At 38.0% G+C, this 25644-nt stretch overlaps 1 non-coding gene across 1 annotated transcript; it reads right to left on the bottom strand.

The window, feature by feature from the left end:
- Window positions 1-23843: 23843 nt before the first annotated feature.
- LOC125126641 (U6 spliceosomal RNA) lies at window positions 23844-23951 on the bottom strand. The gene has a single exon (XR_007134736.1). It is a non-coding gene; the product is annotated as a U6 spliceosomal RNA (small nuclear RNA).
- Window positions 23952-25644: the final 1693 nt, after the last annotated feature.

Below are 25644 nucleotides of genomic sequence, written 5' to 3'. Positions count from 1 at the left end.
GAAAGACCTAGTTCATTGCCAATTTTGCAACCCCTTTGCATTGAACACATTATCTGGACTTCCTGACAAAATATAATCATTTTTATAATATCATAATTTTCCAAATGAGCAGCGTCAAATCATTCTAATGCGGTCCTGTAACGTCTTGGTATTTCAAGTTGTGGTCACACGTGGCATTTCTCTTCATAAGAGGAGTAAGTCTAGTTCCTTATTTCTGAATGTACCTTGAGAAAGCTACTATTATATCTTTGTTTGTCCTTGGTATCTGTTCCATTTTCTCTCTTTCTAAGCTTTAAATGTATTGAATGATGTTAACCAACATAGATTATGGTGTCCTTAGAAGAGCCCACTGGCAGATGGTTCAAATCTCTGACGGTCCCATTCATGGAGTTTATTGAACCTACCTGGTGAGATTGCCTCTGCAGTTGTCAATGCTCTCTAGCTCCAAACAGGAATTGCTACCTCGACCATAGGCTCAATGGGCTTTACACCAATTTAATTTGGTAAATTCCTGGTGACCACACTTTCTTTTTTTGTGTTAAATGATTGCTGTGAAATAGGAAAGCCATAGGATTGGACTTCCCTCCCAGGTATGGCAAAACCAGACGTTAGGCCAGAAGGTAATTTACAAATCAATACATTCTCCATAAGTGTTCAGTGGGTAGGAGGCAGTGTTGAAATTCATTTTCTTTCTTTTTTTTTTTGCTTTTTAGGGCTGCACCTGCGGCATATGGAGGTTCCCAGGCTAGGGGTCTAACAGGAGCTACAGCTGCCAGCCTACGCCACAGCCACAGCAACATGGGATCCAAGCCACATCTGTGGCCTACACCATAGCTCACGGCAATGCCGGATCCTTAACCCACTGATCGAGGCCAGGGATTGAACCCATAACTTCATGGTTCCTAGTCGGATTCCTTTCCACTGCGCCACAACAGGAACTCCTGAAATTCATTTTCTTGAGGGAACTATTTGTATTTAGCCTGATCTCCAATTCAAACAGGATGGGTTTAATTGTGCTTGCTTTTTTTAAAATTGCTTTTTTAAAAATCATAATATACAAAGTAGGAATGTAGACCCTAAATAAACAGAAACTATTGTTTTCAGACCTCAGTTAAGGAGAACATCTGATTCAATGTCTAGGAGATCTGACTTTAATTATGATTCTGGCAGTGACTTTTAGTATAAACTTCTATGGTAATTTCTCTGTCTGGAAAATAGGGATAACTCTATAACAGAGATTTCCTTACAGGATGAAATGAGGTCATGAATGGTTAAATATTTTGGGAAGGTGAAATCCGGTGCAGAGAAAGCAAACAGAATTGGATGGGCAGGCGGAAGTCCTGGATTTTTCGACCTGTTGGTTGTATGACTTTGAGTCCTTTCCCTCTTCGGATCCCAGTTTCCTTATTTACAAAATGTGAAAGCTGAACTAGAAGAGCTTTAAGTCCTCTCATAGCTTTGACAACCTGTCTTAGAGGATGACAAGGAACATGAGGGCAAAGGTCTGTTGACAAGATAGCAAGGTTCCAAACTACTCCCCAAATGGGGGTTGCCAGGGTGCTTTTTAATTTTCCCTGGGCTCAGGTTAATAACACCCTACATTTCTGTTTGCTTCTCGTGCCTCCAACCTGTTTAGGGGATACGGCCCTGGAGGGTATTAGAAACCATGACAAGCCCATGGGCATCCAGGTATCTGTGAAAAGCAGAAGAACTTTGGTCCAAATGCCCCACATTGGGGTATCTTGCCACAGACTGAACTGTGGACGAAGGCTGGCTATTCAGCCACCTCAACTTTTGTGTCTCTGTGACGTTCATCTCGTTGTAACCACCTGACTAGATGGCTCACTGAATGGGTAGAGAGGATGAAGGTTCCAGATGGTTGAGTTGTTACTGCCTTAATTAATACATCACCTCTATCAAGCTTCCCCAGCATTGGCCTTCATGCCCCCTAAATGGAATCTTAATAGTCCAAGAGGTTTCCTTTCTTTAGAAAAAATAATGTACCTTTGTCTGTCTAAAGTCATTTGCTCAGACACATGACTTAGACTACAAAGGAGATTTAGGTTTGATGCAGTTCGAAAACAGATGGTGGATGGTGTGGCCAGGGGTTAAGAAAAAAAAAACCTATAAAATGTTCTTGAACAGATACAGATTGGGTAGAAAGTAAGAGATCTCAAGTGTCTCTTTATATGTATTTAACAAGAGAGCTCCTCTTATTGTAAGAGGATGTTCTAAAATATATTTTAGAAATAAACACAATATACTTGTTAAACTTTCATTGTTATTGGCAAGTACTTTAAGAAGCCAGACTCTAAGTTTTTAATACTATAAAAAATTAAGTTAATTAAAAGTTATCCCATGTCAGGAGACTGAATGAACCACCACCAGAAAAAAAAAAAAAAAGAAAAAAAAAGAAAGTTTCTCTTCTTTCCCCTTCCTTTCTTTCATTTGTTAAGAACTGTCCTCTATTAACCCTGAGCTGCTTGGCCCTCAAGGTACCATGCAATGAGCTATGGAATCTCACAGAAAGAACCCACCTTATCAATATTTGATTTGCTGCTGACTCTGTAGGGATCCTGACATTCTCTGAACCGTGGCTTGGACTGTGTATCAGGTAGCCTGGATGTCCTATAGCCAGGTCCTGCTTCCCCCGCCCCGTCCCCCCATCTCTCCCTCTCACCACACCTGGGCTGGAGAGGATTCTGGGAGGCAGCTGGTTGACCCCTCCACAGCAGGGTGTGTAGGTGAGGGAGCGGGAAGCGAGAAAGGAGGGATGGGGAAAATGGTCAGAACCTTTCCTTCTTCTGAAAAGCTGTCAGAAAGGACAATTCTTCATGTTTGAGCTTTGCCAGCTCTTCTCTAACATGCCCCTGGCTGTTCCTTCCTTTGAGCTCTCGGCTATCCTTTGAAGACAACGAACGGTTCGGGAAGCCGTGTGACCTTGGTCAGTCATTTTACCCCTCTTGGCTTCCTCTGGAGAGCACGGACATTGAATTAGATGATCCTATGGACCCTTCCATCTTCAAAGACCAATCTTTCTATTACCAGGCATGTAGAGGTAATCAATAAGGATTTATTAGATGAGTAAGTGATGCCAATATTCTGTTTCTTGGACATTCTGTAAAGGACGGTATAATACAGGATTACTTATACTGTAAATTTCACTTAGGAAGTGACTTTGTAGAGGGAAATAAACTCCTTTCTTGTGAGGCATTTAAAGTCTTCTGGGGGGTGTGTGTGTGTGTGTGTGCGGAGGTTGTTTCTTGTAACATCCTGTTGAGTGAGGGCAGGAAGGCATCCATAGGGATGACCACAGGGCAAGTGTGGTCACGTGGGCAGAGCCCGTCTGTCCATCCGTCCGTGTGTACATTGAGTGGCTCTGCAGGCAGTGTCACTGGTCAGGGATGGATTTCTGAATTTTAAATCTCCACACATCCTTTACACCTTTTTTCTTTTTCTTAACTTTGTGTGTATTTGCCATTTTCCTTGCCTTACAGCCTTTATTCAGGAGAGTGGTGAGGGGAGGTAGCCAATAAGTAAGTTATTTATTGTTTTTTCTGAAAAGCTTTGTGTAGCCAAAGGAGAAGACTGAGGACTGTCTTTGGATTCTGTTTTCCCAAACTGGTTTTTGGTCCCATTTTTGGAAACAGTTCACTCTGGTGTTGTCCACTTAAATTATCATATCAGATGTAAACGTATCCACACATATATTTTTGTAAATGTACACATAGGCATGTTGGCATGCCTAAAAGAACGAGGTTCTGGGAGTTCCTCTCGTGGCTCAGTCGTCAGGAATCCGACTAGTATTCATGAGGCTGCGGGTTCAATCCCTGGCCTCGCTCAGTGGGTTAAGGATCCGGCGTTGCTGTGGCTGTGGCATAGGCCAGCAGCTGCAGCTCCTATTCCACCCCTAGCCTTTGGACTCCCATATGCCACAGGTGCAGCCCTAAAAAGACAAAAAAAGAAGGAGGTTCTTCAGAGAGCAACACATGGCTCAGTGCTAATGTGCACACCTCACTCATTTCTGATTTTATCTAAATAGCATAGTAAATACTATTTAGTATACTAAATCCTAAATTTTTCTGCCTCATACTTTTCTTATAGTTCCCTTATTGAAAAAGAAAAAAGAGAGAAAAAGAGTACTATGCTTTTGATTACATGGGAAAAGGAAGCTATCTTTATCTTTTTCCCACAGTTTTACCTCAGTGAACAAACCAAAATCTGTTATTTCCTTAACCAGTTCAGTCAGTCATAGGTAAACCAACAAAAAGGCGAATTTAAAAATAATAGGGAAGGGAGTTCCCTGGTGGTCCAGTAATTAAGATTTGGTACTTTCACCGAAGCATCTTGTGTGGATTGGGCCATAAAGACCTGTACAGAATGATCAGGCAAAACAACCCCATTTTAAACTGTGTGACTGTATTTAGGGTTTGTGGTCCTCTGTCTCACTCTCTTTGCTCCCCAGTGCTCACTGATTATTGAGGGGAAGCATATGTCTGTGATTCCACAGGATTTTTTTATCTGGTTCTCATCAATGTTTGATTTAATGTGACATCCCCACAGGCCAAAGAGCAAGAGGAGAAGGTGCCTGCCTGATGGTTCACCAGATAACAAGCTTGGAGCAGTTTAGGGTGGGCACTGCTTCCTTAGAAGAACTGATTGAAATTAGCCACTTTAGAGGTGGCTTTTATTTAAGACATGTGTATACTGTCACTGATGACAGAATAGAGACTTAAGGATATTATCAAGAAAATTAGATTTCAAGTGGAGAAATTAGAATATGGCCTGGGTAATAGGGAATTATTTTTAATTTTGTAGGAGTGGTAATGGCATTCTGGTTATGTAGGAAAATGTCCTTACTTTTTAGAGGCGTACGATGAAGTATTTGGAAGTGAAATGCCATGATGTCTGTAATTTCCTTTAGATTACCTCAGCAAAGAAAAAAAAGGAGGTGGGGTTAAAGATGAAGCAAATATGCCTAAATGTTAATAGGTATTAACATTTAAATAGAAATGATGTATGCATGGACATTTATTATACTCTGTTTTTCATTGTTTGAAAATTTCCATAAGAAATAGTTTAACACAAGCCAACAAACAAAAAACCCTCAGGATCCAATATTTTAATGTTACAAAAATTCCATATAAAATCTTACTGAGATAATATTTTTGCACATATGCAAGAAGGGAGCATGGACTTAAAATTTCTGTGAACTAACTGATAGGCAAAGGCAAATTTAAGGTTCTGAGATGGGGCTTCAGTTCTGAGAGTATGGTTAGTAACACATAAACTAGTGTAAAAGGAAAATCCCAGGTCGTTCCCATGGTGGCTCAGCAGTAATGACTCAGATTAGTATCCACAAGCATGTTGGTTCCATCCCTGGCCTCACTTAGTGGGTTACGAATCTGGCATTGCCACGAGCTGTGGTACAGGTCGCAGACAAGGCTTGGATCCCGTGTTGCTGTGGCTGTGGCTCTGATTCAACCCCTAGCCTGGGAACTTCCATATGCTGCAGGTACAGCCCTAGGAAAAGAAAAAAAAAAAAGAAAGAAAGAAAAGAAAGAACAAAAGAAAATCCTGGGCAAGAATGCTATTTATTGAATTTTCTTAATGCATTTAAAATTCAAGAATTGAAACTATACAAAAAGCACAGTAGCCATTTAAAAATGAAGAGATGTTTGTTTTTATTTACCTGAGCTAAATGATGAAAAGTGTGGGATTCTGACCTCAGGGCATGGTAGAATGTTGCTTGAAGAAGGTCACAGAAGTAAAAGGGATTGAGGAACTTGGATTCTTGGATAAGAACTTGAGAAGAAATCAGAGTAGCCAGTATCATGGCCATATAAGCTAACTGAGAGTCTGATGCTAATGATATAAATTATGAAATGATAAACTGTACCGATATGATTTCTTTCGAATTACCAGATTTCTGTGCTTCTTAAAAATGCTTCCTTTATTTTTTGAACAGTAATTTTATTTTTTGAACACAGTAACCACAGTAGCTGTGTTCTACCCAAGTAATGTAATACCTTTTTGGTATGTTAGTATAGCACTTGTTTGGCACAAAATGTGTATGTTTATTTACTGCCATGAGGACACAAAAAGAAAACATACCTCCAGCAGCAAAAGGGTTGTTTCTACATAAAATTCTAGAGTACAGAGCTCAGCTTCAGCTGTGTTGACATCAAGCCCTTTGATTCTTTGCTGTACACAAACGCATGTCCGAAACTACAGGCATCATAATTAATATGTCACATTGATTTAAAAACATAAATATTACCCGCACAACCTTTGCAAGTCCTGGTTTTGTTTATACAGGGAAGGAGATCTATCCTTCTGAGTACATTTTTTTTTTTCAGTTGATAAATATAAAATGGGCTCATTTTCAAGTATGGGGCCTCTGGTGAGAAATACATTTCACCAAATCAATATCACCATTTGAAAAGACTTTAAACCCATAGTCAAGATGGAGGTCATTTGTAAAAGATACAAAGCCTCTGGTGAGCTTGCTCATCCAAAAACTGTTAGCTGCTGCTGACTTACAGGTTAGCAAAGCCTAGCTGTGCACTAAGAGGTGAAGACAGGCAAATCCAGACGCTTCGAGTCCCTGGAATTTGCCTTTTAGCAAGAGCAGTGTGGTTCAATAGCTAAAGCCCTGGACTAAGAAATATCAGTCGTGGGATATTTTAAAGTCTTAAAATTTAAGTGAGTCTCTGTGGTTAGCCTTGCATTAGGCAAATGGTATTTTTCAAAAAGAAGCAGGTGCATTACTCCGGGGTTCCAGTCCTAGATTTTCCACTAATTTCTGACCTCGGTGTCTTAATTTGCCAAGTGAGAGCTCCCCCATTAAATAATTGCTGATGTTTTTCAAACCATTTACTCTGTGCCAGGCACTGTTTTGCGTGCATTACGTTACATGTCCCCAATTCTCACAACTCTATAAAAGTAGATATTCTGACTATGCCTCAATCATCAGTTAAAAGATTAGATATTCTGAGATAGTTAATGCTGGGTAATCAGAAGCTTTTAGAGTGGGACCACCCAGGGCCGTTATTTACGCAGAGAGGCGGTGCATCGTGGTGGTTAAGGGTGCAAGTTCTGTCCCCAAAATGTGTGGTTTTCCAACATGGATCCTTCACTCATTAGGAATACGCCTTGGGCACATGCCTTTGTTTACCTCAAGTTCTTCATCTGTATCCTGGGGATGATAATAGCATCTTCATTCTAAGGTCGTGAGGGTTAAATGTGCAGTGCTTAGAACAGTCATTTGTCTTCTAGGAAGCTGTCATAAATGTTGTAGATGAGGAGGAGGAGGATGATAGTAAATACACAATATTGGTTGACTTAGATATGTTACAGTGTTATTAGGAGAACCTCAATCAAGTCAGAAAAAGGCTGCCGGTGGTAGTGATGGTCTTGATGGGAAGGATGGCGTTATCACTATCAGTGATACGGATGGTTTCTTAGAGAAAGAAAATCATTACAATTTGAAGAAGCAAGGAGAAGAGCCCAGAGGGGCAGGAACATGTGTGTTATATTGTAATTCAGCAAAAAGTTTATAGAAACATAGTGACAGCAGGAACACACATAGAAAGGAGGCCCAAATTTGGGTGCTTGTATGGAGTTGTTCCAGTTTCTCTGGATCATCAGAGACACATATAGAATGTTAGAGCTAAATGGGACCTTGGAGATGGTCCTGGACAACCCCCTCATTTTCCAGCTTACATTTCTATGAGAACAGAGTTTGCAGAAATTTGGCCAGGAGTGCTGTACAGTGAAGCCAGGGAAATTTGTGGTATGTTTAAAGAGGGATGTCAAGTAAGGATGAAGGGAAAGAGGGAGGAAGTTTTTTAGTTTTAAAGGGATCACCAGGTAGAAGAGCAAAGTAGAGAAGGGAGTGAATTTTCCCAAATTAAGTAGAAGAGAGAGGGAAAGAAAGAGGAAAGGAGGGAAGGAGAGACAGAGAGAGACTCTAATTTTATGCTAAACAGTGTTAGACTGGATTCGTGGTTAATGTTTAAAAGCCCATGATAAAGAAAATTTAAAAAAAATTATTTCTAGGAACGTGGTTTCTAAAAGGAAAAGGAAGTTTGGAGGAGAGTTTTGCAGCATTGATGCTTCCAGCAAATGAAGAATCAATCCATTTGCAGCTGGTGTTGAAACTGCTAAGCAGTTCATGTTCATCTGTTACTATTTAGGATGAATCTCTCGTGGCTTTTTTTTTTTTTTTTAAATCACTTTTAACTAAGTTTAAGCTTAGTGCTTTCTCTTAAATAATGGAGTGTCTCAATAGGAGCTAATGAATCAGATTAATCTGGCGTGGAGTTCTGAACAGGGGAGAGGGCAGGAATCCTCCTAAACACTCATAATGCTTTGCTGAGTTTCCTTACAATTCGCTCAAGCCAGGGTTGGGTTGGAGGGAGTTTCTCTGAGGGGTTTAAATGCTCCCCACTGCGTGTGCTCCCCCAGTTACAATAGCGTTGGTTACTGAATGAGGACTGGTTTGCCTGTTTACATGGAGAAAAAGAAGCCAACAGCCCTGAGGCTGAAGCAAAGATAAAGGTTTTTAATGGCTCTGAACCCACTTGTAGATTCTTCTTTACAGAAAGCATTTACCTTCCATGTCAGTATTTTAGACAGAGGTTTTTGGTCTGAATTTTTTTAATTAAAAAAAGAAAAACATTACTGTTATTTCTGATCATAGTATTGTCTGCACTGTTGTAGGGTTTAGAGATATTGGTGGCTCTCCATTTTGTACCCTTCAACCTCAACCAAACCACAGACCACCTCCGTTGCTGGGAAGCTTCAGGAAAATGGGTGGAGCTGAGAAGTAAGGCCAGATTAGTTTAAGTCTGTCTTCTTTTGATGCTGCCTTCCCTGGCTTGTCCCACTGCAGCATCTGCTTATTGTCCTGGGTCAGGAAATCAAGTTGGAGATGAAGAAACTGAGGCTCAGTGTAGTTATATGCTTATCTGCAATCCCTCAGGAGCACAGGACACGCAAAATGAGGGGCAGAACTCAAGCTTTTATTAGGCTGGGTGGAGACCTCATAGGTCACGTTGCTTCTGCCCTAGAAACTGGTTGGACCTGTGAATGGCCGATTCACCTGCCCTCAAAAGAAATCTTGGCTTTGCAGGTGCACGTTATACCACGAAGGTGACATCCTTTGAAAAGATGGCCAAGAGTAACATAAGGAAAGGAATTTTCTAGTGCTTTTGCATGTGAATTTTTAAAGCTCTAAAGCATCAAGGTAATTATGAGCAAGACACTTTCAGAGATGTGACTAGTGATGTCTGTGGTTGGCATTCTTTCTTGAGGCTCTAACTCATCCATGCTCTCCAATAACTTCATTCATCCATATGTGAATCCCAAATGGGATGTCCTGGTGAAGAACAAGAAATTGCTAGGGTTGGAGTTCCCCTTGTGGCTCAGCGGAAACAAATCTGACTCGCATCCATGAGTAGGCAGGTTCGATCCCTGGCCTTGCTAAGTGGGTTAAGGATCCAGCATTGCCACAAGCTGTGGTGTAGGTTGCAAATGCGGCTCGGATCTGGCATTGCTGTGGCTGTGGTGTAGAGGCCAATGGCTACAGCTCCAATTTCACCCCTAGCTTGGGAACCTCCATATGCCATGGACGCGACGCTAAAAAGACAAAGAAAGAGAGAAAGAGAGAAAGAGAGAAAGAGAGAAAGAGAGAAAGAGAGAAAGAGAGAAAGAAGAGAAGAAGAGAAAAAAAAGAAAAGAAAGAAAGAAAGAAAGAAAGAAAGAAAGAAAGAAAGAAAAAAAAAAAGAAAGAAAAGGAGAGAGAAAGAAAGAAAGGGAAAGAAATTGCTAGGATATGGTAAATGAAAGCCCATAAGTCCCTAGTGGGGAAGGAAAATATTTATATTTGGAGTGTGAAGACGTACCATTAGCCAGACTGTGATACATGCATCAAAACACAAAAACAAAATTAGAATATGTCCTCGAATGTTGGGGAAAGAATTGTTAGACAAATCTTGTTAGTGTTTAAAAAAAACTAAGTAGGGGTTTTTTGGAACAATACAGAAGGAAGAATTAGAAAACAGGCCTAGGAAAAGAAATTCAGGGGAGAAACGCATAATTAATACTCATTAGTACTCACTTTGAAATAGTAGATCCTTATGTGAAAATAAGGGAAAATGCAAGGAACCTGAAAGTTTTCCAAGCAGAAGGTAATTTTTTTTCTTTGGAGAGAAGGCATGTGAGTTAATGAATGTAATCCTGAATTAAAGTGGAGAGAAAATTATGAGCACAAAGAAGAGAAGGAGGAGCAGGATAATTGTTTTTTAAAAGTTCAGCCTAATCTTACTCTGTCTTAGAGTAATAGTATATCAGCCACAGAGCATGTAGCATTTAAACGTCTCTTTGGGGGGGAATTGATTTGAAACTAGAAGAAGCCTTTTGAAAGTTAGAAAATGTAGCATTTGGATTTTTTTTTCTTTCACATATTTATTTGAAATTTAGACAAGAGAAACTACATATAAAGCAAGCATTATTATGAACTAGAAAACATCTTAAAACAGATAAGGATAGCTAGTGACTTCAATATATTGAAAGAGAATTTAAAATACTGAGTCTTACATAAGAACTACAAAATATTTCAATGGCAGAATTAAATGCAGAACAACGAAGCATAAGAAACTATTACCTTGTGATAGTTCTGTGATGAAGTTTTGTAAAATCACAAAAATTTTTATCACAAAAATTACAAAACAAGACGATTTTGAAATGGATGGCATTGATTTAATTAAATTCTATTAAGGCCCTGCTTTCTAAAACCAAGACTCAAAAAATCCAAATACCCATCACATTATTATGACTTTTCACAGAGTAGAAGTGATCATAATCATTAACCTGTATCTTTTTTATTTCCGCAGGAAAATAAAAGTTTTATCTCCTGAGGAACCTTGAAGATTCTTTTAAAGGTGAAACGTTTCGTCTTTCGGTAAGGAAATATTTTCCATTATCTATCCACCTGTTGAAAAGAGAGCATTTGGACTAGAGGAAAGAAGTAACATGTATTTAACCTTTGCTCATCCTAACTGATGTCAAACATTATGACGAGGAGGGAAAGCAAGGTTTTTAAGTTAAATAAAACAAGTTAGGTGGACAAGTTTCATTTAAAAAGGTCAATTTGTTGGGGAAAAAAAAAAGAGAGACCCTTTTTTGCACTTTCTCATAGACTGATATAATAGGATTCCCATCATCCAGCTTTTCTAAATAGTTAAGACATAAATTTAAAATTATATTTAGCAAAATCAGAAACTCGAGATTTTTCAGACAACAAGAATACTCCTAAACATAAATGTAAATGTATGGTGATAATAAAAAGTAGACTATTTTGAAAAATTTGAGAAACTGGTCACTGCTTTAAAAGCAGGTCAATGAATTAAAGTTAATTAAGGTTTCAGCAGTAACAGAGAAGCTTAAACGCTGGGATAGACTCACAATATTGCTTTGTAGGATTATAACGTAAATGTAAACAATTAGTTTAATCAGGCAAGAACCTATCCTTTGTGTGTGACCTCTTTTCAGTTTTTGCTTGTGTCATACCGGTAATGTAAGAAAAGATAAGAAAAGATGAGACAGGCTAACTTTTTGAGCATAATAGAGTATTAGCAAAGTCATTCTATTTTTGGCAGTAATTCTATTAGTGAGTTTACTTGCATGAACAGTATAAATTACATATATGAAAGTCAGATGTTTTAAAGCAGATAAATTAAAAATACAGTTAAAACGTCTAAACAAGCATTTAGAGATGCTTTGAAGTATGTTATGAAGTTTAAAGAATAAAAGAAGCAGTTACTGAAATTATATATAGAATCTTTTATAAGGTCTACAAGTCTGTACATTCTAGCTTTGTCACCAATATCACATTTGGAAAAAGAAATAGATTGCAATGTTTATCTTCTGTTAACATGTATTCTCAAGATTTAACAAGATTTCTCCTAATTTTAAAAACGATAATACAATTACATATGAATATTTTAAAAAACTGTAGTAGAGAGCTTTAGGTTTTTAAGAAATAGATGTAAAAATTCATGTGATATAATATAAAAATTTGGGAAGAAAAATACTAAAATTTTGGTATGAATTTGAAGATTTCATTTCTAGAATACCTTTGTTTTCTCCTTATAAAGAAACTTATTATTAATATTAAGTATATGGATTAAGACGTGCTTAAATTACTTAATTAGGGTATACCTAACTTTTCAGGTTATTTTTAAAAGAAAAATTATGGTAACCTGGAAAAAAATAAAATTACTTTATTGTAATCTTTAAATGAAGCTTTTTATATATTATACCAATATTTAAATCTTATATTTAGAAGGATAAAAGAAAAAGATGACTAACCTCCTAATGGAAAATATAATTTCATAGCACTGAGGAGAGAGTTGTAAGCCTGTGGTAAATAGACGAGGAGTTCAGTTTCATTTCTGACTTGCTTTTGAGCCTTTCTTTATGAATCATATATTTTAACATCAGAAGACTAATATATAAAACATGCATTAAATTTTTATGGTCCGGAAGCTATTTTTAAAATGGGGGGAAAAACAATGAAATTTTTCCTAACTAAATTCTAACTAAAATGTTAAATGAAAATTAGAAAAATACAGAAGCTAAAATACTACAATGAACTAAAATTCAAAATATATTTGTATGTATAATTTTTTAAGTCTCGGTATGTAGCATTTACCTTAATTGTTAAGGAAACGACATGCTGTAACATGAGTGAAAAAAATGATGGAGAAGTATTTTGCTCATTGTAGTTTGCTAGATCAAAAAATTTAGCAATAAGCTAAAGCAATATTACGGGACACATTTAAAATAGAATACTGTAGAATAGAGTTTTGCTGAAGACGTTATCTTTCCACAATGTTTTGGGGGTTTTTATGTGTATTAGGATTTCTGTGGTCTGTGATTCGAAATTCCTGATACATTTTGACTGCTCTTTCAAATGGCAAAATGTTTCAGTGGAAAAACCAGACACTGCGTGCATTTTATTTTATATTTGGGCATGAGAAAAATAGCAGATACTTTAGGAGAATTCTAGAGGTTTTTTTAGTGCATGCATCAAATACCAGACAATTATTTTGCCTGTCAGTCAGATAAACGTCTGAGCAAGTTAGTTTGTGTACGTACAGCTTAGATATTTAATTTATAGTGATGATACAGTGATCTCTAAATGTGATTGTCATCCTTACTGAAATTATGGGCAATATATTTAAAAGCAATGTATTTTAAACCTTATTTTTAATTAAAATAAGAAAGACTTTGAAGGAGTTCTTCGTGAGTAAAATGTGCTTGTGCAGTTTTCTGAAAGAATGAAGTCTTTAGTTTATTTCTCAAATTATATTAAAATGTTTCTTTACCTATTGTTTGCTGATATTTTAAAGTCGGAAAGGAATAAATTAGCAGTAAGTTATATCGGATTATCCATAGAGAAAAAAGAAAGCAAAGTATGTTGGCACAGAGGGTTTTCCCTTAAAAAAAATTAACTTGAAATTCAAAAGATATATTGCCCATAACTAATTTGTCTTATTAGGACTTATTTGGAGTTTCATGAATTATCTGAGTCAGATATTTGAGGAAATTCATCTTATAAAGTGGAGAGATGTGGAATATTGTGGTCAGTTATAGGATAGTCTTTCTCTCTTGTAACATGCCAGAACTTTAAAAACAGATTTTAAATTAATAAAGTTAGTACCAAAACCTCTAGGCTATAATAACTTAGAAAAATGCCAGAAAATTATAAAGGCGACAGGGAAGATTAATTGAAGTGAAATATCCCCTTAAATGATAAACATTTGGTACTGTAAGGCGAGCTCTGGAGATAACAAAAAGTTCTCTGTCAGGGATAATTCTCTCGGCAGCTGAGGTTGCTTATGAGATAGAAGGAGGCGCCGAGATAGCATAATTGTAGTTGCTGGACAAAACTTCCAAAGTTAGTTTCGGATCGTGAAGATAAAAGTAAGTGCAACAATTGGGTGTCAGGAGGGGGAGGGAGCAGCGCCAAACCCGGCGCCACGACAGGGTTAACGGCGGCGCCGCCCGGTGCACTCTGGGAGTTGTAGGCCGCGGGCATTGTGGGAGTTGTCGTAAAAGTTCGCTTTCTTGCTGTGATGGCCGCCAGGGAGGCAGGAGTTGGAGGGTTTTGCCTTTTTGGACGGCTTGGGGGGCTCTCTGTACCGTTAGAGGGCCACCAGCAGCCCCCAGGTTGCCATGGACCTGTTAGTCGTGTGCTTGGGAGGTGGGAGAGCGGCCTGACGAGTTAATTTGGGGCCCTATTGCCGTTAGAAAGGCCAGGGGGCCTTTGGCGGCTACCGGCTAGGTGAGGGGCCTCAGCCTTCTGGATCCTGACTTTCTGGCCTTTTGCCTCTGGAATATCTGTTTAGCTAGCACCTAAGCGTTTTGGAGTCTGCATTATTTTGTTGTGGTTTGTGACCTGAGCCCCTACCCCCTTTCTTACAGCGTTCGACTCTGTCCCTGTAGTTGTTGATGCTCACTATCCTGTTTGGGGTTGGGTTGGGTTCGTTTTCTTGGGTCTGGTGGGCTTCTTTACAAGAGCTGGGATTTTGGAAAGTGTAGACAGAATATCAGGGTGCTGTGTTTCTTGTTTTAGGTGTGGGAGATTGCATGAGTTATCAGCCTGCGTGTAATTCGCTTTCTTTTCCAAGTAGTGAACTTGCCCTTGTTTGCCAATGCTGAGAAACAGTGGCAGGCAGTTTCTGCTTGTGAAATGCTTTTCTGTTAACTTGGATGTGTTCTGAAGTTTTTGGAGCCTTCAGAAAAGTGTTTTGCAGTTGTTTGTAGAAAGGTATTGTGTGCAAAAATGAGTTTAAAACAAATGCCAGCTTCACAAGTACATGTAGTTCTAGGGAGTAAGCCTCTTTGGCTGCTCAGATGCTGTAAAGTTGTTTGGAAACTTTTGTGGGAATCAGACTTGCTTGTAGGTGTGTTACCTTACTCTTGGCTCACAGGTTTTTCTGCATGTCAGGACACTTTGATCTTTGTTATTGAGTACTTTCTCATGGTGTGGCAAAAATGCAACACTGTACAATGACATGCGTCAGCATCTCAAGATAACACCAGATTGCCAAGCAGCTCAGTACCTATCTTACCGGTGATTTCCAAACAGGTCAGCACCTGCCTTACTTATATACTTGGACCTCACTCTTTCTCCTGCCAGGTATTGCTCCATAAATTTTGCCTTATTTCAGTAGTCTGGTTGTTGTCTATGTAACTGAGGCCAACCTGGCCATGAAAAGGCATTTCTCGGACAGAGTTATTTAAAAGCTCCCCTACTCCCCGCCCCCCAAGTAGAACTGGTGTCTAGAAAGGTTTTACACTCAAGTTTGGTGAAGTAGGGATTTGAAATAATGCACAGTAGGTGTTTTGGAAATCAGCCATCAGTTTTTAGTTTGGGCCTAATGACAGAAATGATTTATAGAGAGAGAGTAAAGAAAATTGTGTTCCATTTTTTTCTGGTATTTTGGTGTCTAAAACCTATTTCTGTGTTATTGCCTTGGACTACTTCATATATCATTGAAAAGCCATTTGATGCTTTGTGGTGAAGTGAGTTTTCATAATTCTCTTGCTTAGGTTTCCTTAGCACTTGACAATTTGAGAGTATAACAATGGTAGAAAAAGGAGCAAAGCTGGATGGATTTGTATGTGCATTTCTATTGAATGTGATTTCAGGTATTAATTGATAGACTGACATTGTTGCTTGCTGATCAGGTCACTTCCTTTCTGCTGCTGGTATAAAATGTGTTTTATAATACATATAAGTCATTTCCTTTCCTCTGACCTGACCCTAGTGTATCTCAGAATATTTACCAGTTTTCCAGTTGAAAAAAAATTGGGAAACATTTTTAAATGATCTATATTGTCCATATTTGTTATGGTTTGGTGATGTAGTAGAGTAACTGGTGAGATGGTTCTATATCTCAAGAAGACTGGATAGCTGGAAGCTGTGGATTTTAGAATCATTCAGGATCATTCAAAACCCACCATAATCACAATTTGCTTTGAAAGAAGGTGCATAAATTTTGAATTGCCAAGTTACCTCTGACTTAAGCAGAACAAATGGTTCATAAGAAAATGCTTTGAGAAAGGATGAGTATATATAAGTTTAGAGGCAAACTTATCAATGCATTTGCAGAGCCCTTCTGGACATGTATAAGTAGACATATCTCTTGACAAAATGGTGACGTTTTACACCCCAAAATTCTGACATTTGATCTCTGAGGCCTTTATTGTGTACTCTGCTTTCTGTCTCCAACACTTCAGTTCTGCTGCTGGTGTAAAATGTGTTTTGTAATGCATAAAGTCAACAGTAGTTTTAGGAAGGATTAAAAACAAAACCGAAAAAACATGACAAAGTCCACTACCTTTTGGAGAAGATGATCCCTGAGATTATGTATTGCCTACATGTGTCAAAAGCTGTCTTTTTGAAACTTAGACTTCCCATAGTTTGATGAAACTCCTTTCAATGAGATAAAGCAAAGAGAAACTTTCCTGACCTAGGTGTTATAAGTGAAAGCCTTTGGTTCTGCTGTTCTTTCAAAAAAGAAACACAAACTTAGTTCCAAATATAGGCATACTTTGTTTTATTGTGCTTCACTTTATTGCACTTTGCAAATGCTGAGGTTTTTTGTGGGGTTTTCTTTGTTTTTTTTGTTTTTTTTTTTTTTTTTTTTTTTACAAATTGAAGATTTGTTGCAACCATGCATTTAGCAAGGCTGTCAGTACCATTTTTCCAAATGCATTTGCTTGCTTTGTGTCTTCGTGTCACACTTTTATAATTCTCACAGTATTTCAGACTTTTTTAATGATCGTTATGTTTGTTATGGTAATCAGTGATCTTTGATGTTACTGCTGTGACTGACTGAAGGCTAAGACGATGGTTAGCATTTTTTAGCAATCAAATATTTTTTAGTTAAGGTCTATACATTTTTTAGACATGTTGCTATTGCACATGTAATTGACTACAGTACAGTGTGAACATTACTTTTATGTGCACTAAGGAACCAAAAAAATTTGTGTGACTTGCTTTATTATAATATTCTCTTTATTACGGTGGCCTGAAACCAAACCTGCAATATGTTCGAGGTATGCTATAATAGAATTTGGAAGATAATAAAAACTTAAGATTTCATTTTAGATTGTAGCCAAAATTTGGTAATACTTGGCGGGGGGAAGGAATATTTGTTTGAGGCTTTTACTCAAGTCCTTTCTAATTATTTCCTATACAGAATTGTTCATTTTGCTGAAAGTAAGCTCTCCCTTTTTTTTTTTTTTTTTTGTCTTTTTTGCCTTGGGTTCCCAGGCCAGGGGTCCAATCGGAGCTGTAGCTGCTTTCCTACACCAGAGCCACAGCAACTCGGGATCCAAGCCGCATCTGTGACCTACACCACAGCACTCAGCAACGCTGGATCCTTCACCCACTGAGTAAGCTCTCTTATTAATGTATTTCTGTATCTGTGAACATTTAGGAGAGGCAAAACTGCATATAAAAGACAACAAATCACTGATTCAGAATTTGCCCTTATTTTTCATTTACATTATTTGAAGAGGAAGAATTATTGATTGTAGTTTATGCCCTTGAATGTGTATGTTGTTTTTTGAGTTTAATACATTTGTTTTTAGATTGCAAGACTCTTAAACATAGAGTATATCTCCACTGCTCACCTCCATTTTCTTGAAGGATTATAATGTTTCTGGGAGAAAGAGGAAAGGTATTTAAATTTTTTCCATGCCCGTCAATGAGTTTTATTTTTTGATTCTTCTTCCTATATATATTTCCAGGACAGAATATATTATCTCTGCTCTCCTGGACCTTATTTTTTTTTTAAGCCAGAGTGTTAGGCACATGATTTGTATGGGCAAGACACAGCAAACCCAACAATTACTTGAAAATACTGTGTCTAGGGGTTCCCGTCGTGGCTCAGTGGTTAATGAATCCTACTAGGAACCATGAGGTTGCCAGTTCGATCCCTGGCCTTGCTCAGTGGGTTATGGATGCGGCGTTGCCGTGAGCTGTGGTGTAGGTCACAGACATGGCTTGGAGCTGGTGTGGCTGTGGCTGTGTCGTAGGACAGCAGCTACAGCTTCGATTGGACCCCTAGCCTGGGAATCTCCACATGCCCCAGGCGCAGCCCTAGAAAAGACCAAAAAAAAAAAAAACAAAAAAACAAAATACCTGTGTCTAAATGTTAAAATACTAATTCATTTCAGTTGGGAAGAAAACAAGATCATGCGCGTACATGGTCATATATCCTGCCACTTAAAAGCATTCTAGCTACATGTTAAAGCTTCAGAAAACCTTAAGAGATCATTTGCTCTGTCCTCTGTCTGCCTTGTTTTTCTTTTTGTTTAACTTTCTGTCTCCGTGTGCCTTTCGGTTCCACACTTAAATGACACTTTAGTTTGGAATTTGTTTTTCCAAATTAATTTGCTTCAACTTTAAAAGCGATTTTTTTATCTGAAATAGTCATAATAAGGACATTTTCATAAAGGATTCTTGTCATATTACAGTTTTTTAATAAAAATGCTATACATATTATATTTTCTGTGCTGGGGAAAAGTGAGTTAATAACTACCTTAAACCTGAGCACAAAGTGCCTGAATTTGGCCTGCAAAAAAGTCCAGGGCATATGACTTTAATTTGCTTTTCTGTAATTAATAGTCTTTAGTTAAATGAAGAGATGCATGACTTGTATTTCAAACAAGTTTATCTGAAAACATTATTACTTCTTGCTTGACACTCATGAAATACATATTTGTGAGAAGTTTTACTGAGACTATTAGAAGTCTTTGAATTCACATAACAGAATAATGCAATTCTGTGTGTTTACTAACCCCCCAAAAAACTATTTGTATACGTCTTTCATAGTTTGCTTTTTTAAAATAAGTTTTTTGAGGGGGTGAGAGCCATATTGTCAATGAAATTGTATTAAAAGAGTGGGCGACGTGTTCCTTTTTATTTTAGTATTGTCCAAAGGTATAAAGTATATGCAGTTTATGAGGGAAAAGAAAAGGCCCATTGTACTAGAAAGTTAAAATGAAGACATCAGTGATTTTAAACTTTTTGTGCCATTTCTTATAATTACTCTGTTGTAGAATTTGAATTTTTAATGCAATAGGGTTAATCTAAAGTTTTTTTGGTTTTTTTTCCGGGTCTTTTTAAGGCCACACCCACAGCATATGGAGATTCGCAGGCAAGGGGGCGAATTGGAGCTACAGCTGCTAGCCTACAGCCATAGCAACGCCAGATCCTTAACCCACTGAGCAAAGCCAGGGATCAAACCTGCATCCTCATGGATGCTAGTCAGATTTGTTTCCACTGAGCCACAACGGGAACTCCCCTTAAAGATATTTAGGAAATGGCTTATTCCTTGGTAAGATCCTATAAGATGTAGCATTAATTTTTTGACACACACAGATTGAAGTAATTTTTTTTTTATCATAACAAAAGGTTTTTGAGAGTTCCCATTGTGGCTGTGCGGGTTAAGGTCCCGACGTTGTCTCTTTGTGGGTGTGGGTTTGATCCTGGCCTTGTTCAGTGGATTAAGGATCCAGTGTTGCTGCAAGCTGCAGTGTAGGTCATAAGTGCAACTGTGATCTGGTGTTACCGTGCCGTGGCTGTAGTATAGGCTGCAGCTGCAGCTCCAGTTTGACCCCTGACCTGGAAACTTGCGTATGCCATGTGGCTGTAAAAAGAAGAAAAGGCGGGGGCTGTTTAGAGGGAAACTAATGGTGAAGTAAATGAAGCTGTTATATTTTGCTACCTGAGGAGAAAAACTTGGAAAAAACGTAATTTTTATAAATGAGAAGTTTTGCGATATGTGACGTAAGTGTTTATAAATCAGTAGGAAAAGATGGAAAGGCTAAGCCATGGTTTGACAATTCACAAAAGAAAAAAAATCAATTAGTAATGTGGCAGACTGTTTTCCAAAGTTGGCCACAACATCTTCCAGCTCGCATGCTCTTCTGCAGTGTGATATCACTCTTTCATCAAAAGGTAGCATCTCTCTACTTCCTTGATTTTGGGTAGGGCCTTTGACTACTTAGACCAGGAGAATATGGTAGAAGTGATAATGTGCCAGTTCCAGTTGTTGCTTTTATCTCGCCTGACAACTTCTGCTTCCTGTCTTATGGAAGCCAGCCACTATGTAAGAAATGTAATTACCCTGAAAGCACTACATTGTCAGAAGCCAAAGGTCATGAAAAGAGGCCCTGGAGGATGAGATAACAAGTAGAGAATTGAAGGAGCACCAAGAAACCAGAAGTGAAGTGTAAGTGAAGAAGACATTTTGGAAATGGATCCTCCAGCCCCATTGCCTTGACTATTGCTGCGCAAATCAGGTGAACTGCCCAGTTGGAGCCCCTCCCAATTTTTGACCAATGACGTGATGGGCAAAATAAAATGGTTTTTTTTTAAACTTCTGAGGTTTTGAGTGCTTCATTATGCATCTGTAGATAACTGTAAAAATACTGAGAAACAAATTTCATAATTTATGATAGAAAAGAGTATTGAATACATTTGCAAGTCAATCCAATAAGGAACTAGTATCTGTGATACAACAAGGAATGCCTAGATCATCAAACAAAAAAACAAGACCAATAGAAAAATGCACCAAGATTACAACGTAGAAAGATGTACTCAAACTCATTAGTAATCATAGGTGTTCAGAAAAAAAGCCACAGTAAAATATCTCTATACCCAGAAGACTAAAAAAGTTTGAAGAGTAAATAAATCAAGTGTTGATAGAGATGAGAAGGTAGGAACCCACGTACACTGGTGCTGAGAATATAAAGTGGTAGGACCATTCTGGAGAGCAACCTGGTGGAGTTCAGTTAAATGAATACAGATATTAATAAACTGTTTCTGGGTATGTATGACTTAACACAGGGCTCCAAAGGGACAAAATTGTGAATATTGATCTCATTGTTTTTGGTGGCAGATGCTTAGAGCCAACCTGGAATGCTTAATCCCTTTGGGGAAGTGGGAGAATAGGTAAAATACGGAGAGAGCACATATATAGAACTATGCTTTAGATAGAAGCAAAGTACTATGTGTACCCACCATGTAACATATTTTTTTGAAAATACGGTATTTAGTGAAAGTAATAATGAAATCTATAATGTAATAGCATTTGTATGCATTTAAAAACATGTGGACAGGTGTTCCCCTTGTGGTGCAGCAGAAACAAATACGATTAGTATTCATGAGGCGGTGGGTTCAACCCCTGGACTCACTCAGTGGCTCAAAGATCCCACGTGGCTGTGGCTATGGTGTAGGCTGGCTGCTACAGCTCCAACTTGGCCCCTAGTCTGGGAACTTCCATATGCTATGAGTGTGGCCCTAAAAAGCAAAAAAATAACAAAACACATGGACACAAAAATGTCTTATAAGAAAATATTCAAAAACATGTCATACATATGATGGTTTCCTAAGGATGACGGAAAAGTTGCCCATAGAAGGATAAGGAGAGAGAACAGGAGTGGGAAATGAGGTGAAAGAAACTAAAAGACCAACCATTGCATACGATCAGACTTTCTGTGCCTGAGGTCCAACAATAAATCTTCCCCAAAAGAAAACATAATTCTCCAATAGTTAAAGTAAATTGAAAGAGTAGAACTATCTTTTAAGTCTATCACACTTGGAAAAAATTTAAACGAGATCAGCACTTAAAAAAGTGTGGTCAAACAGGCATTCTCATATGTTGTTGGGTATACAAATTGGTATGACCTTTATAAAGGACAATATTTAGCAATAGCCTTAAAAATGCTTGTGTCCTAGCAACAAATTGTAAGTTGAAATTAAGAAATAAAAACATTTAAGTATCACCAGTAAACATGAAATACTTAAGGATATATTTAACAAGGTGTGTGCAAGACCAATATGCTCAAGTTGCTGAGAGAAACTGAAGAATATCTAAATAATGAGAAAGTTACCATGTTCGTGGAATACCCAATATTGTTAAGATTTCACCTCTTGTCTGCAGATCTAAAGAAATCCCAATTACAATACCAGTAGGGGTGAGGCCTCTCCCCCCTCCCCACATAGATAATTCAACAGGCTAAAATTTATATGGACGTACAAAGGCTCTAGAGCAGCTAAGACAAGAAGAACAGAGAATCTGCACTATGTGATTTTAAGAGACTTACTTTAAAACTACAGTAATCTAAGTATAATTTTAACATAATGAAAAGTCAATGAGACAAAGTGGAAATGTACACAAGTAACATTGAGTAACTCTCAATAAAAGTATCAGGCTAAGTCATTCAACAAAAATAATCTTTTCAACAAACAGTGCTGGAACAGTTGGGTATCCATATGCAAAATGATGAGCCTTGTTCCTAGCCTCATTCTACTCACAAAAATTAATTTGAAGTGGGTCATACATCTAAACATAAGAGAAAATTGCTAGGAGAAAACAGAAGAAAAATCTTTGTGATCTTGGGTAATTCAAAGACATCTTAGATAAGACAAAAAGTAGGAAGCATAAAAGAAAAAAATTGATAAATTGTATTTCATCAAAATTAAAAACTTCCTCATCAGAATACACTCTGAAGAAATTCTCTTGTGACACAGGGGGTTAAGGATCTGGCATCACTGCAGCAGCTTGGGTCACTGCTGTGGCGCGGGTTTGATCCCTGGTCCTGGAACTTCCACATGCTGCAAGTGCAGCCAATAATTATAATAATAATACACTTTTAAAAAATGAAAAGGTAAGCCAAAGTCTGGGAAAAAATATTTGCGACACATCTCAGTAGTTGTATTTCTAAGAATTTAATATAAAGAAATAATCAGATGTGTATAAAGATGTACTAGAGTGTTGGTTTCAGCATTATTTATTATTTTTTAAATGATTTTTTATTTTTTCCATTCTAGCTGGTTTACAGTGGTCTGTCAATTTTCTACTGTACAGCAAAGTGACTATATATATTTCCCAGTGCTATAGAGCAGGATCTCATTGCTTATCCATTCCAAATGCAAAACTTTGCATCTATTAACCCCAGATTCCCAGTCCATCCCACTCCCTCCCCCTCCCCCTTGGCAACCACAAGTCTGTTCTTGAAATCCATGGGTTTCTTTTCTGTGGAAAGGTTTATTTGTGCCATATATTAGATTCCAGATATAAGTGACTTCACTTATTATGAGAGTTTCTGGTTCCATCCATGTTGCTGCAAATATCATTAATTTCGTTCTTTTTTATGGCTGCGGAGTATTCCATTGTCTATATATACCACTTTTTCTTAATCCATTCATCTGTTGATGGACATTTAGGTTGTTTTCAGGTCTTGACTATTGTGAATAGTGCTGCATTGAACATACAGGTGCATATATCTTTTTCAAGGAAATTTTTGTCCAGATATATGTCCAAGAGTGGGATTGCTGGGTCATGTGGTAGTTCTATGTTTAGTTTTCTGATTTACTTCCATACTATTTTCCATAGTGGTTATACCAATTTACATTCCCACCAACAATGTAGTAGGGTTCCATTTTCACCACACCCCCTCCAGTATTTGTTATTTGTGGACTTGTTAATGATGGCCATTCTGATTGGTGTGAGGTGGTACCTCATAGAGGTTTTGATTTGCATTTCTCTAATAATTAGTGATGTTGAGCATTTTTTCATGTGTTGTTGGCCATCTATATATCTTCTTTGGAGAAATGTCTGTTCAGGTCTTTTGCCCATTTTTCCATTGGGTTGTTGCTTTTTTTGCTGTTGAGTTGTATAAGTTGTTTATATAGTTTAAAGATTAAGCCCTTGTCAGTTGCATCATTTGAAACTATTCTCTCCCATTCCAAAAATATAGAACGCTTCATAACTTTACGTGTCATCCTTACATAGGGGCCATGCTAATCTTCTCTGTATCGCTCCAATTTTAGTATATTGTACTGCAGAAGCAAGCACGAGAATATTGTTTAGAACTATCTATGGTATATCCATACATAGAATCTGTCAAGCCATTAAAATTATATAGAAAATAGAACTTGTTTACTCTTTTAAGTGCAAAAGCAGATTACAATAGAGTATACACTAATTTTCTTGCTTTTTTTTGAAACTGGCAGTTAAAAGAATAAATTATTCACTATCTCATTGATAAATGAGGGGTGAAGGGGATTTTTGTGATCTTGTGCAAATGAGATCTAAAAATCTACCACCTCCATGTCTGTTTTCTTCTCATCAGAGATGGAAGTGATTAAAATTTAAGACCAGTGTTCTTTAGCACCAAGGTAGACTAAGTTCACCATTTCCTTTTACTATAAAACAGGGATTATACTCACCCTGAAGGATATTGACTAATGTTTACAAATCCCCAAACTGACACCCTTCGGCTTGACTTATTTAAAAAATCTCTCTAAATCAGATTAGGAGGACTGTTACTCATTTGTATCTCAAATCAGAAGAGAGTTGAAACGAGGTGTCAACAAGGGCAAAGTTATAATTAAACATGGATCCACAGTACATTCCCTGATGTACGGGAAGGGTCAGAATATCTCCTCTCAGGTATAGCCTGCACATAAAATTTCCCATCTTATTGGTTGAGTAGCCCCAGAGCAGGAGTTCAGGGCCGCTTAGACTCTTGAATATTTCCACCTTGAGGCAGGGAGGATAATACAGGTCTTCTGATTAGTGTTTGAACCCATATTCCATAGGGAATAAAGAGCCTATGAAATTCTTTCATTCATCTCTATCTTGGTGCCCTGAAATTTTCATTTCATGATTAAAAGAAAGAATGGGAGTTCCCGTCGTGGCGCAGTGGTTAACGAATCCGACTAGGAACCATGAGGTTGCGGGTTCGGTCCCTGCCCTTGCTCAGTGGGTTAACGATCCAGCGTTGCCGTGAGCTTGTGGTGTAGGTTGCAGACGCGGCTCGGATCCCGCGTTGCTGTGGCTCTGGCGTAGGCCGGTGGCTACAGCTCTGATTCGACCCCTAGCCTGGGAACTTCCATATGCCGCGGGAGCGGCCCAAGAAAGAGCAACAACAACAACAACAACAACAACAACAACAGACAAAAAGACAAAAAAAGACAAAAGACAAAAAAAAAAAAGAAAGAATGAGTTAACTCCGAGGTCTCCAACTTTGCACTTCCAAATTTGACCAACCCTTAAAACATCAAGGAAGTATCCAAACAGGAAAAAGAATTATTAAAATAATTGTATAGATTTTCAGTATCAGTTAACTTTTTGAAAGTAAAGTATAAAAATGTTAGAGGTAGTGTTCAAACATTTTAAAACCATGTCTTCTATATACTTGGAACCTGGATTCAAAAATTATATTCTTGGGGGTTCCCGTGGTGGCTCAGTGGAAATGAATCCAACTAGTATCCATGAGGATGAGGGTTCAATCCCTGGCCTCAATCACTGGGTTAAGCATCCAGTGTTGCCGTGAGCTGGTGTAGGTTGCAGAAGCAGCTTGGATCTGGTGTTGCTGTGGCTGTGGTGTAAGCTGGCAGCTATAGCTCCAATTCGACCCCTAGCCTGGGAACCTCCATATGCTGTGGGTGTGGCCCTAAAAAGCAAACAAAACAAAACAAAAATTATATTCTTGGAGTTCCCTTGGTGGCTCAGCGGTAACAAATCCAAATTGGATCCATGAGGA

The sequence above is a fragment of the Phacochoerus africanus genome, chromosome 4 (assembly GCF_016906955.1).
Source record: "Phacochoerus africanus isolate WHEZ1 chromosome 4, ROS_Pafr_v1, whole genome shotgun sequence".
NCBI lineage: Eukaryota > Metazoa > Chordata > Mammalia > Artiodactyla > Suidae > Phacochoerus > Phacochoerus africanus.
This window is presented reverse-complemented; position numbering and strand designations above follow the sequence as displayed.